At 41.9% G+C, this 13,521-nt stretch overlaps 1 protein-coding gene across 11 annotated transcripts in view; it reads right to left on the reverse strand.

The window, feature by feature from the left end:
• The window catches only part of CELF1 (CUGBP Elav-like family member 1), a 75,300-nt gene that overhangs the window by 40,239 nt on the left and 21,540 nt on the right, over window positions 1-13,521 (reverse strand). The gene's annotated exons all lie outside the window — the stretch shown is intronic.

Genomic DNA, 13,521 nt, shown 5'->3' on the forward strand with positions numbered 1-13,521 from the left:
AAATAAATTGCCTGAGAGCACTCAGTAACAACAGGTGGACCCAGGACTGAATGACTGCAGAGAAATGTTTAACTGTTAATTGTTTCCCTTCTCTGTAATCCTGGGGTAGTTAGGTGGATTAAAGAGATTCACTGAGGGGCGCCTAGGTGGCTCAATGCATTAAAGCCTCTGCCTTCGGCTCAGGTCATGATCCCAGGGTCCTAGGATCGAGCCCTGCATTGGGCTCTCTGCTCTGCAGGGAGATGGCTTCCTCCCATCTCTCTCTCTCTCTCTCTCTCTCTCTCTCTCTCTCTCTCTGCTTGCCCCTCTCTCTGTCAAATAAATAAAAATCTTTAAAAAAAAAAAAAAAAAGAGATACACTGAAGCACACACTAAATTCCCTGGTAGTCACTCATTCCCAGAGCATCTCCTTCCACTGTAATTTTGCTTGATGTGAAGAGTACAGGTCAAGAACTACATCAGGCTTAGTTCTGACCTAAGTTAGCAGGGATAAAACCTAACACTTTTTCTATGGGCTCTACAAAAATCTTTTTATCCCCCTTGTGACACTTGTTTTGTGGCTACCATTTCCATGATTCAGGCTCAGGTGTGGGGCCTCTGACTCTTTATTGATGGAATTATCAATGTGTGTTCCTTTTCCTGACCCTAGCAGAGAATTTATAAAACAGATCTCAATCTCAATTCCTTCTCCAACAGCCAGTATGCACTCTTTAGTGGTAATAATTCTTTCCCAGCTTTAAAAAATTGTGGTCAGGGGCACCTGGGTGGCTCAGTCAGTTAAGCGTGTGCCTTTGGTTCAGGTCATGATCCCAGGGTTCTGGGACAGAGTGCTGAACAGGGATCCGCAATCAGCAGGGAGTCTGCTTCTCCCTCTGCCTGCGACTCCCCACGTGTGCACGTCCTCACCCTCTTTCTCTGGCAAATAAATAAATAAAATCTTTAAAAAAAAAATGTGGTCAAAAACACATACATAAAAGTTACTATCTCAACTCATTTAGGTGTACAGTTCAGTATTAGTATTACTGTGCAACATGGCAACAATTTTTAAAACGTTTCTTTTTCATCAAGATTCTTAAACTGGGGACACCTGGCTGCCTCAGTTGATAGAGTATACAACTCTTCATCTCAGGGTTGTAAACTGGAGCCCCACGTTGGATGTAGAGATTACTTTTAAAAAGGGGGGGGGGGGCGCCTGGGTGGCTCAGTGGGTTGAGCTGCTGCCTTCGGCTCGGGTCATGATCTCGGAGTCCTGGGATCGAGTCCCGCATCGGGCTCTCTGCTCAGCAGAGAGTCTGCTTCCCTCTCTCTCTATCTGCCTGCCTCTCCATCTACTTGTGGTTTCTCTCTGTCAAATAAATAAATAAAATCTTAAAAAAAAAAAAAAAAAAAAAAAAAAAAAGGGGGGGGGGACGCCTGGGTGACTCAATGGGTTAAACCTCTGCCTTCAGCTCAGGTCATGATCCCGGAGTCCTGGGAGTCCTCGGTTAGAGCCCCGCATCGAATCCAGCTCTCTGCTCACCAGGGGGCCTGCTTCCCTCTCTCTCTCTGCCTGCCTACTTATGGTCTCTCTGTCAAATAAATAAATAAAATCTTAAAAAAAAAAAAAAAAGTAGTACACTAAAGGGGTTGGAGTTGGGCTATTGGTTCTTATTTTCTCTGATCTACCATCTTTGGGTGCCTGGATAGTGCATTTGGTTAAGTGTCCTACTCCTGGTTTCTGCTCAGGTCATCGTCTCAGAGTCATGGGATCAAGCCCCACATTTGGCTTCGCACTAGGTACAGGGTCTGCTTAGGACTCTCCCTCCCTCTGCCGCCTCCCCCCCCCCCCCCCCGCCAAATAAACAGAGGGGCGTGGCTCAGTCAGTTAATCATCTTGACCCTTGATTTGGCTTAGGTCTTGAGGCTCAGGTTGTGATCTCCTAGGATCAAGCCCCATGCTGGGCTCTATACTCTCAGTAGGGAGTCTGCTTCTCTCTCTCTCCCCCTCCCCCCACTCATGTGCTCACTAGCTCTCTCTCTCTCTAAAATAAATCTTTGAAAAAAAAAAAAAGAAAATAAAATAGAGAAATCTTTTTTAAAAAATCCTGATCTGCCATCTCATCTCCTGTTTAGTTATCTTTCCATATGCTTATATACATATCTAAGTAAGAGGCATCCCATTTTCGGAGGTGATCAGGAGAGGCATATAGGGAATGCAAATATACATTTTTAAAAATCTCTGTTCTGCAGCACCTGGGTGGCTCAGTGGGTTAAAGCCTCTGCCTTTGGCTCAGGTCATGATCCCAGGGCTCTGGGATCGAGTCCCGAGTAGGGCTCTCTGCTCAGCAGGGAACCTGCTTCCTCCTCTCTCTCTGCCTGCTTCTGATCTCCGTCTGTCAAACAAATAAATAAAATATTTTAAAAAAATAAAAATAAAATAAAAATCTCTGTTCCTGGGACAGCCGGGTGGCTCAGTTTAAGTGTCCAACTCTTGGTGTCAGCTCAGGTCTTAGTTTCAGAGTTGTGAGTTCAAGCCCTGCATTGGGTTCTGCACTGGGTATGGAGCCCACTACCAAAAAGCAAACAAAAAAACCACCTCTGTTCCTCCATCATCCCCAAATGCCTATACCCTCAAAGCAATTCTCAAATCCCCATTAAGTATTCCCCTTCTCTTCCCCATACAGCTCTCTATTGGGGGATGAAGTGGGGTGCAGGACTCTCACTCTGCCTTTAGCCCCTCCTGTTTCCCTGGCAGTGCTGGGCAACAAACTGCTAGATGTAGCAGCAGCAATTTACATATGGTAGCCAAGCTAGGGTGCAGCTTTCTTTGGGCAGAACTGCTAACTCTTTTATGTATCTTTCTAGTTTGAACCCAATGTTCCAGGCCTATCAATGTTAAATATTTGCCTAGTGGCTTCTACCTTCAAAGACACAGGGAACCATGTACACAGAAGTCCAGAGGCAGCAAAAATTCCCCTCAGTGTGGAGAAAGGGCTCTACAGACACAGATGGGGCCCAGCTACAACAACTGAGACCCTGGACAAAGCATCTAATCCAAACACAAGGGTTCATTCTACTTTCCCATAATACTCATGCATTACTGCTCAAATTTGGCATGTTCTAAGACCACCAGTTCCGCCTTAGTTTCCCGGCCCTGCCATAAGGCCAAATCTGTCTCATCTAGTGAGTCACTACTGCTCTTCTCTCCAAATGCATTTTGATTTCAGCCCACTTGTGCAGCTCATCAGGGCTGCACCATATGTTGGTACCATGTAGGCAGAATGTGACTAATTTTTTTCTAAAACACTGTCAGAGTCACTTTTAAAATTACCTTATAATCTTGATGTCTCTAAAGACTCAGTTCTCTAATGCATAACCTTCTGGAAATGACTTTATAATTATTTTTCTGAGCACTCAGGAGATTCTTTAGAATTTTCACTCCCATTTTTCAAACAAGGGAACAAAAGTAAAGAAAACGGATTAAGTCACCCAAGTTTCACCACCAACCAGTGAGGCTTGTACTTTCTGCAGTCACAGCACTCTATTTGGTAAAATAAATCAGTCTGTAAAATGCTTTTTTGTGGTGGGGGGGGGGGGTTTCAAATACTACTTTGTTTTAATTTATTTTTTTAAAAGATTTTTTTAAAAAAGATTTTATTTATTTATTTGACAGACAGAGATCACAAGTAGGCAGAGAGGCAGGCAGAGAGAGAGGAGGAAGCAGGTTCCCCGCCAAGCAGAGAGCCCAATTCGGAGGCTCGCTTGATCCCAGGACCCTGAGATCATGACCTGAGCCGAAGGCAGAGGCTTACCCCACCAAGCCACCCAGGTGCCCCAAAAGATTTTCTTTATTTATTTGACAGAGATCACAAGTAGGCAGAGAGGCAGGGTGGGGGTGGGGGGTGGGGGAGGAGCAGGCTCCCCGCTGAGCAGAGAGCCCAATGCAGGGCTCAATCCCAGGACCCTGTGATCATGACCTAAGCCAAAGGCAGAGGCTTTATAGCCCACCGAGCCACCCAGGTGTCCCTGTTTTTATTTTCTGAGGTGATTATTAAAATTCAGATATCAGGGATGCCTGGGTGGCTCAGTCGTTAGGTGGTTGCTTTCAGTTCAGGTCATGACCCCAGGATCCTGGGATCAAGACCCGCAGTGGGATCCCTATTCAGTGGGGAGCCTGCTTCTCCCTCTCCAACTCCCCCTGCTTGTGTCCATCCCCCACCCCGGCAAATAGATAAAATCTTTAAAAATAATAATAAAAAAATAAACCTCAGAAAACATAATTACTTGCAGCTAATTCTGATGACGAAATGGTCTCACAGTATCCATCTGGGTTGTTTTAAGAGAGGGCTGAATGAGCCACAGACCACAAATGTTTTTCTAATCAGCAGAGATCATAAACAGGTAAAACTAACATTCTGAGAGTAGAAAAGATATTGGACTTCCCTACTCTGGACAATTGGCCTCTTCACCAACAATAAAGATTGTTGGATTTGATCATTAAATTTGTCCCAAGAAGGTTTCTTAAATTTTCCATTTCAGGTTATACATGTTCATTCAAGTAACTGGGGTGGTAGTGTGACCGTCACTGCACTAAGATCTTTCCGTCCACTAGTAACATCCGTTAGTGGGTAGTATTGCAAAATATAAAAAAGGATCTCAAGTATCTTCTCAATAATGAAAACAGCACATGCCCCAGGAATCCAGCTATCCCAATTTTAGAAATACAGCCTTCAAATACACTTGTATCTGATGTACACAAAGCATGCAAAGGGGCGTTAATGTGAACTTTGTTTATATTAGCAAACATTGGAAACATACATGTCCATCAGCTGGGTGCTGCACTGCAATGGAATGCCTCAGCTATAAAAAAGACTAAGGCAATTCCAATACACTACATTAAGCACTGATCAAGATTATATTTACACAGTAAGAAAGAAATTACACATGGCTTGTACAGGAACAAAATCGGTCTGGAAGGATAGAAAAGAAACTGTTAACAAGGCTACAGAAGTGGAATATTGGCTGAATTGTTTGAATATGGAATATTTGTAGAATACCTATTCTACAACTATTAAAGAAAATTTGAAACTATGAGGAACACAGTAAAGAAAAATCCCGGGCGCCTGGGTGGCTCAGTGGTTAAGCCGCTGCCTTCGGCTCGGGTCATGATCTCAGGGTCCTGGGATCGAGTTCCGCATCGGGCTCTCTGCTCGGCAGGGAGCCTGCTTCCTCCTCTCTCTCTCTCTGCCTGCCTCTCTGCCTACTTGTGATTTCTCTCTGTCAAGTGAATAAATGAAGTCTTTAAAAAAAAAAAAAAAAAAAAAGAAAAAAAAGAAAAATCCCAACTCCTATTCTATTCCAAAACAAACACTTTGTTTTGCATTTTCTCCTGCTCTGTCTGAAACTTCTGTGTGGAAAAAGCCATTGTCCAGGTAAAGCAGCATCCACACCACATGTGAGTGAGGCAAGGACATTATACCATTTGAAATTATCCCAGCAACTCAACTGATGTTCACACAGCTTGGACTGTAAACCTTATGGCTGGCCTATTTACAAAGTTTGGAGCTATTTTCAATCACTCAGCTGTATATCTATGTGTACATTTTCTTCAATCAACCTTTCCTGCCAGGCAGAGTGCAACATTAGCTGGCTTCCAGTAAGAAAGGCAAGGGACAGGGTGAGATAATATGTCAAAACAAGTTCTATAAATACAGCTTTTGGCCTAGTATCTCAAAAAGGAATCAAATCAGCTTCAAGCTTAAACAGAAAAATCCTACAGTCCTGCAATATCGGTGCTTAAAGGCTCTAGAGAACAGAAGAGGCCAGGGATCTGGAATCTTGTTTCTCACACCGTATCTTGTCTCTCCCTCCCTAATCTCTGAGGGAGGTTAAGATCAAATTGCAGGTATCACTCCAAGTCATCCTTTCCCCTTACCTTACTCCCACACTACCCAAACATCAAGATCATTTCACTGAGCTCACTCCCAACTCTTAGGCAGACAGGCCCAATACACATGACATACAACAGCCCCTCCTCAGCACCTAGCATCTACCTTCCATCATCTCCAAAACCCTTGACCAAGAAGCCAAGAACCCTGCCTGTACCATCTGCCCCAACCTCACCCCAAACACATGGGCACTCAAGCAGGATGCTTCCATATGGTCTTGTCTCGGGAAGTTTATTTTGTTTTGCTAAATAGCAGTAAACTTTATTTAATCTTTCTGTTCTTAACACCACAATCCTACAAAACAATTTTGCTGTGGAGATGCTTTCTGAGATGGCTAGGTTATCTGCCAGAGAATACAAAACTTACACCTCTGCTTCAGCGAATCAGTTTCGCATAGCTTGATTCATCCCAAAGGATACACAGCCCTGGGGCAAATTCTAAATATCTCCTTAATACTGTCACTTTTTAAAAAAGTGACTTCCAATTATCATGCTTTCATCACTCTTGAACTGTGCTCCTAAAAGTGTTCCTCACATTTAAATATCCATTTATATGATCTTCACCTCCTTCAAATCACTATTTAAAAAAAAAAAAAAACCCACTGTTCCACAAAATTAAACTTGAAGTACTTTGACTTCAGTTTTTAAAAAACAAGCTCTTCATAAAATGGGAACTCTGTCAATCAAAAATGCATATAGAAAACATCCTCTATATAAACTGAGAACTAGGAGAGGTCACAAAAAAGGCCCAATCCCTGTCCTTAATGAGTTTTTAGTCTTGTTCAGAAAACATGACTTACACACAAAAAAGAACAAGAACCACAAAGGACAGCATACACCCAAGGAAAAGCGTACATGCCAAGGGAAAATCTGCCATCAATCTGAGAAAGACTAAAACGTCTCAGGAGACCCAATTCCTATTTCCCCGTCTATCTCCAATTTTTGTGCTATTCAATCACACTGTCTAGAAAAGAGTAACATTTTTGCTACCCTCCACTGAAATTACTCAGCCCACCAATAATTCTCCCATCATCATTCTTTTTGAACAGATCTCCCTATTACCCAGTTACACTCACAGAGATCAGTTAATGGATGAGGCAAAACCTGCCGATCCCCCCTCTTCTCATACTCCCCGTCAAAACATCTCCTGATGATATGAAGGGCAGGTAACAAGAGTTAAAGAAGCTGAAGTTAATTCTGCTTCCAATATCTTCAGTAAACAGGCAGACACTAGCAGAGATTAAACTGGTAATTCTGGGGATACTCCATGAACTTGCCATTTGCTTTGTAGCTTTTTATCATCAATAAATGAGTTAGCTGACAGAGAGCTGCAAAACCAAAGTCATAATCATTTTCATAAGGAAATCCTAAAATTAAGATGGGTTAGACTAATTCATAATTCAATAATCCCAAATATTCCATATATGTTAATAAAATTAATAAACAAGTATTTACTATAAACCTTATAACATGCCCTACATTCAGACACTGGAGTCACACCACCACTTTATAAGCCCAATTTTTCTGCTTACTAGCCAGGAAAACCAGGGACAAACTGTTTAACTTTGTTATACCTGCTTCTTCACGTGGAAAACTGTCTATATGACAGTATCTGCTTTATAGGGTATTTGTTAGAATTGAGGGATTTACATACATAAGGCATTTAGAACAGCACCTGGCACACACAAAGTGCTCAATCAATGTTTGCTATCATGAACAGACACTAATGCTGGTGCCTATACTGAAAAAGGATGAGTCCCGGAAGTTTTACTCTTTAACAAGATAATTTTATCTTTACAGAATGGAATACCTAAGACTCTACAGAAATATTTTTATTAAAAGGTGGGCTGGGGCGCCTGGGTGGCTCAGTGGGTTAAGTCTCTGCCTTCAGCTCAGGTTATGATCCCAGGGTCCTGGGATCAAGTCCCACATCAGGCTTTCTGCTCAGCAGGGAGCCTGCTCCCCCCCCCCCCCGCCACCATCTGTCTTCTGCCTACTGTGCTCTCTCTCTCTCTGCCAAATCAATAAATAAAATCTTTAAAAAGGTGGGTTGTTGGGGCGCCTGGGTGGCTCAGCCATCAAGCAGCTGCCTTCAGCTAAGATCATGATCCTCCAGAGTCCTGGGATAGAGCCCTACATCAGGCTCCCTGCTCAGTGGGAAGCCTGCTTCTCTGTCTCGCACTCCCCATGCTTGTATTTCCCTCTCTCACTGTGTCTCTGTCAAATAAATATATAAAATCTTATAAATAAATAAATAAATAAATGAATGAATAAGAAAAGGTGGACTATTGGAACACCTGGGTGGCTCAGTCAGTTAGACGTCTGACTCTTGTTCAATAGCTCAGGCCTTGATCTCAAGGTCGTGAGTTCAAGCCCCATGTTGGGCTCCACACTGGGAGTGGAGCGTACTTTAAGGGGAAAAAAAGAAAAGGTAAGAAAGCAATGACTGGCTGACCCATCTTCAACCTCCAACTATGACTGTTAGCAACCGGTTTAAGCATAATCTTCATTAGGAAATACTGAACATCTTTTTTTTTTCCCCCTTTTTAAAGATTTTATTTATTATTTCACAGAGACACAGTGAGAGAGGGAAATACAAGCAGGGGCAGTGAGAGAAAAAGAAGCAGGCTTCCCACTGAGCCCAATGTGGGGCTCCATCCCAGAACCCTGTGATCATGACCTAAGCGGAAGGCAGAGACTTAACAACTGAGCCACCCAGGCACCCTGAACCACTTGTACTAAGAGCATTTACTTATTTATTTGTAACATTTATTACCTCCATCATACCCTCCAAAAATTGTGGAAGCTTTCAAAATACATGCACTGAAAAAAAATAAATAAATAAAACGAGACCAGGGAAATTATATATACATATTTCTTAAAATATCAAAAACAAAGGGAAAACATAAATTGAGACATGGTAGCCAGTGTCCTTTACTGAAGTTAAGCTCTAAAATCAAAAAGCTGCCACTGATTTTAATCTCCAACGACAGCCCTGACAGAGGGTGTATAGTGATTCATAGTATAAATGGGAAAACATCAGGATGGTAAAATGAGATGGGCACTAATAGCTGCCAAGAGAGGGAGGGGAAAGCCAATTTAAAGCCACACTTAACAGAATTTTAGAAAATCATTAAGTATGCAGGACCTACCAGAGGCTCCTCATCAGGTCTCAAACTCTAAACAAATACATATGCCAAAGCCAACAATGGACAAGTCACTAAACAGATTCCTAAAGTGATTCAAAGCCAGAATCTATCAGCAAATAGTCACATGAACTCTCCAACCATACCACACAGCCATAGGAAAAAGCTGCCTCAGGGAACTGTGTTTCTCCAGCATTTAGTCCCTTTCTCTCTTCATCGGCCACAGCAAACAAATATGTGCAGAGAACTGTCTCATCCTTACTCAGCTGACAAGTTCTATTCCCAACTCTGCATGCTTATGACTCATGGTGGGGGAGGGGAGTAAAAGGAAAGTGTAAAACAAAGAAACAAACTTAAATTTAGACCAAAGTTGATCAAAAGTGAAGAATTTATTTCTACATAGAGTATCTCATAACAAACCAAGAAGGTGATCCTTTAAAAACAGAGTAACGAACCCAATACTCTTTGAAAATAGCCTGAAATCTGTCTACATGTCACATCCCCTACTATTCCTTAAATAGACATGACACCAAAAAACATTGCAAGCCCTCTGTAAGGCCAAACTTTACAAAGCACTCTGAATCCACCCAACACAGCATAGGACACTAGCTACAAAGCCCAAAACAGGGCACTTCCCACAGTTCCTTTCCCAGCAAAGAGCTGCGTTAAGTGACTTAGCTCCTACTACATCCTCTTCCAAAAAGATGTGTACAAAATCGTTTCTTAAGGAGGTGGAGGTGTCTCAGTCTTTTCTACTCAAATTTTGTATCAGGAAATTTGTGTGCCAAACAAGGAATTCATTTCTACCCCGAAGAACTGATCTTTGACATCAGTAAAAAATAAAAGGAAAAAAAAAAAGACTATTTCTTTGAAAAGGTAAGTTTCTAAAAGAACCCAAAGACCATTTCTGACCCTGTATTTTTACCAGTTTGGCTTTCCTCCCTAAAACATACTTCATTAAATAATACAAATTTTGCCTCCTTGTCCCATCCCCAAGATCCTGAAACATTCTCTACAATTTAAAATTGACAAAACAGAAAAGACAAACAGATCACCTCTTTCACTCGAAAACCTCAGGCCTCCACAGAAATGTACACAGACAGACAGATGGACGCACGTTAAGAACACAAACTGCATGCCCTGCTCAGGCCTGAGCCAATATGGGTGCACAGGGCAGCTACGCCGCCTAGCTAGTGGGCTGCTCCTGCTGTTGCTGTACAAATATAGAAAGCTGAAAAGTGGAACAGCAGCTTCAGCAGAACAGATTCTGCTCCGTGCTCAGAGAGGGAGGAGCAGGGATCTGAACAGCTTTACCCATACATGGTTGCTGAAAGGGGGCCATTAGTAAAAGCCCAATTATCTCACACACATGCATTCTGCTCACATGCTCCAGACAAAAACCAGAAACACACAGGCTGGTACTTGAAGAAGGGTTTGAGAGATTCTATTTCAGTCAAGGAACTTCGCAATAATCTCAGTCACTTACACCAAGAATCCCCCAGCATGGAAACAGAAAAGACAGTGTGAAACTTTACTAGGTCAGATTCTCACTAGATCAACAGTAGCCGTGAGGCTTAATTTATCATTTAGATTATTAAACTGAACATGAGAAAAAAGGTTATTTCCCATTTGTGTGAACACCCTAAACCTTCACTGGCCCTTTGCTGTTTTCAGAATCAAGATCTCATTCCAACTTTAAGACTATGTTTTAGGGTCGGGGTGGGGGGCAGGGAGGGAAGAGACAGCAGATAGTACAAGTCAAAATAAATTCTCATGTAATTTCTTTTTAAAAGATTTTATTTATTTATTTGACAGAGAGAGATCACAAGTAGGCAGAGAGGCAGGCAGAGAGTGAGAGAGAGGGAAGCGGGCTCCCCGCTGAGCACAGAGCCCCATGCGGGACCCAATCCCAGGACCCTGAGATCATGACCCGAGCCGAAGGCAGCGGCTTAACCCACTGAGCCACCCAGGCACCCCTCTCATGTAATTTTTAAAAAGCTTTTATTTTTTTATTTCAGGGGGAGGGGCAGAGGGAGAGAATCTCAAGCAGACTCCTCCACCAGGTGTGGAACCCAATGCGGGGCTAAATCTAATGACCCCAAGATCAGGACCTGAATCAAAATCATGAGTCAACCAATTGAGCCACCCAGGTGCTCCTCTGATTTAATTTTTAAAACCGTAATTTCCCAAGATGCTGGTTCATATAATCAGAAGCCAAATATTTTTTTTTTTTTCCAAAAATTACTTCGCTTAGAACCATTCATCCAGATTCATCTCAATGTGAAGTGTATGAAAAGCTCAATTTCTGGCCAGAGTGAGCTCTCCCAAGATTAAAAAAATGCATGGCTGATTGGTTCAAAGGATGCCCTACTGTAGCTTGTAATGAATCCATCGAGTATTAACCAAGTACTGTCTTATTCAGTTTTACAAAGGCCATAGTACAAACAACAACCATAATCACTGACTCCCAACACTTAATACCTAGTCCTGAGGCAAGACTAATACATGAGATAATAAAGGCTGATACCATCTGACTAGTGCTAAAGTGTGGGGTACCAACCATAAACACTATACAAATTCAGAAAAAAACAGGAGAGACAGACCTAGATGTTCTTCCATAGGTCCCACCTACCAGCACTTCCACTAAGGGCACCCACCATTATCTTAAACATGAGGTTATAGTATTTGAACTAGATGATTTCTAAGGTCCCTCCATTTCTGAAATTCCTTGAGTCTGTAATTTAAAACTGTAAAGTTAAAAAAAAAAAAGTATAGTTTTTGCCGACTTCAGAGAAAATATATTCTAAAAAAAGACAAATGAATTCAGACCGTAACTCAGCATCCACTCTAACATCATCACTCTTACCGTACTTTCAGGATCATATTCTTGTATCTCAGATATCTCTACCTAGCCTTTTGAGGGAATTTTACATTACCTTTAAAAGAAGGAGAAAAAGGGGGGGGGGGGGAGGGCCTGGTGGCTCAGCCAGGTAAATGTCCTACTCTTCTTGATTCTGGTTCAGGTAATGCTCAGAGTCTTGAGGCTGAGCCCTGCGACAGGCTACACACTGGGCAGGAACCTGCGTAAGATGATATTTCTCTCCCTCTCTCCCCCACCACTGTCCCTTGACCCACCCCCATGCTCTCTTAAAAAAAAGAAAAAAAAATGTTGATGTTGATATATTCTGAGATCTTTGATTACAAAATACTGCCAGTCATTCGGCCATGAAGGAGAGCTCCAAAGAAGACAGCCTTGCCTTGTTCCTTCCCATCACTGAATTGTCTGATATATATGTGTGCATGAGCCCAAGCTTACGGGGTATAAATACACAAATACATTAGGAAGCCCCCCAGGAAGGCATTTTCTCTGAAACTTAAGAAAACTCTTCAAATTATCCAGAAAAAACATATCTGCCATAATTACTTGTTCTAATATATTTTATCAGCAAACTAACCATTTGGAATTTTGACATTTTTCCTTTGCCCCTTGTAGGTAATGTAGTGATGATGAACAAAAAATGCTAAATGACAGCAAACCTGATCTCTCAATCCCACTACCTAGATCTCCTAGTGCAAGGCAGAGCCTTGTCTACACTGTCTGATATACTGAAAAAGAACACATCAGGATTCTAGTAGAGGCACCAGAGGCACTTTTCATGTCCAACAAAAGAGACATGCAAGTGTTCAACATTTTAAGAGATTAAAAATCTCTTTATTATACACAGTGGTTTAAATGTATTTAGTTTTTCTGAGCAGCCTGTTTTGACTTCCCAAAAAGTAATTTATTATGAAATTAATATGCTGCACAGCTTTAATTATTTATTACATACTTTACTGAGGTTATTTATGTGAGGACAAGGAGGTAAAAATAAAGAACACAATGCAAAAGACCACAACTGTCCATACCAAGGTGATTACAGTATAACCTCAAAATCAAAATGACTATCAACAGGGGCGCCCAGGTGGCTCAGTTGGTTAAGCAGCTGCCTTCAGCTCAGGTCATGATTCCAGGGTCCTGGGATCGAGCCCCACATCGGGCTCCCTGCTCAGCAGAGAGCCTGCTTCTCTCTCTCCCCCTCTCCGACACTCTGCTTACTTGTGCTCTCTAACTCTGTCAAATAAATAAAATATTAAAAAAAAAAATGACTATCAACACCTATAGTGTGGCCTTGCGCTAGTTATTTCTTTCTCATTTCCCCTTTCCTCAAGTGAAATACAGTACAACAGCAGTCTGTATCTAAGGATTCAGAATTCATGGATAGTTCATGGATATTCCATAAACTCCCTTATATTATGTGCAAAATTTTACATATATATGTAAATTTATGCACAGCTGACCCTTGAACAACATAGGTTTAAACTGCACAGATCCACTTACTTCATTTTTTTTGATACAGTATAGTACTATAAATACATCTTCTCTTCCTTATGATTTTCTTAGTAACATTT

Source organism: Mustela lutreola, chromosome 1 (genome assembly GCF_030435805.1).
Source record: "Mustela lutreola isolate mMusLut2 chromosome 1, mMusLut2.pri, whole genome shotgun sequence".
Taxonomy (NCBI): domain Eukaryota; kingdom Metazoa; phylum Chordata; class Mammalia; order Carnivora; family Mustelidae; genus Mustela; species Mustela lutreola.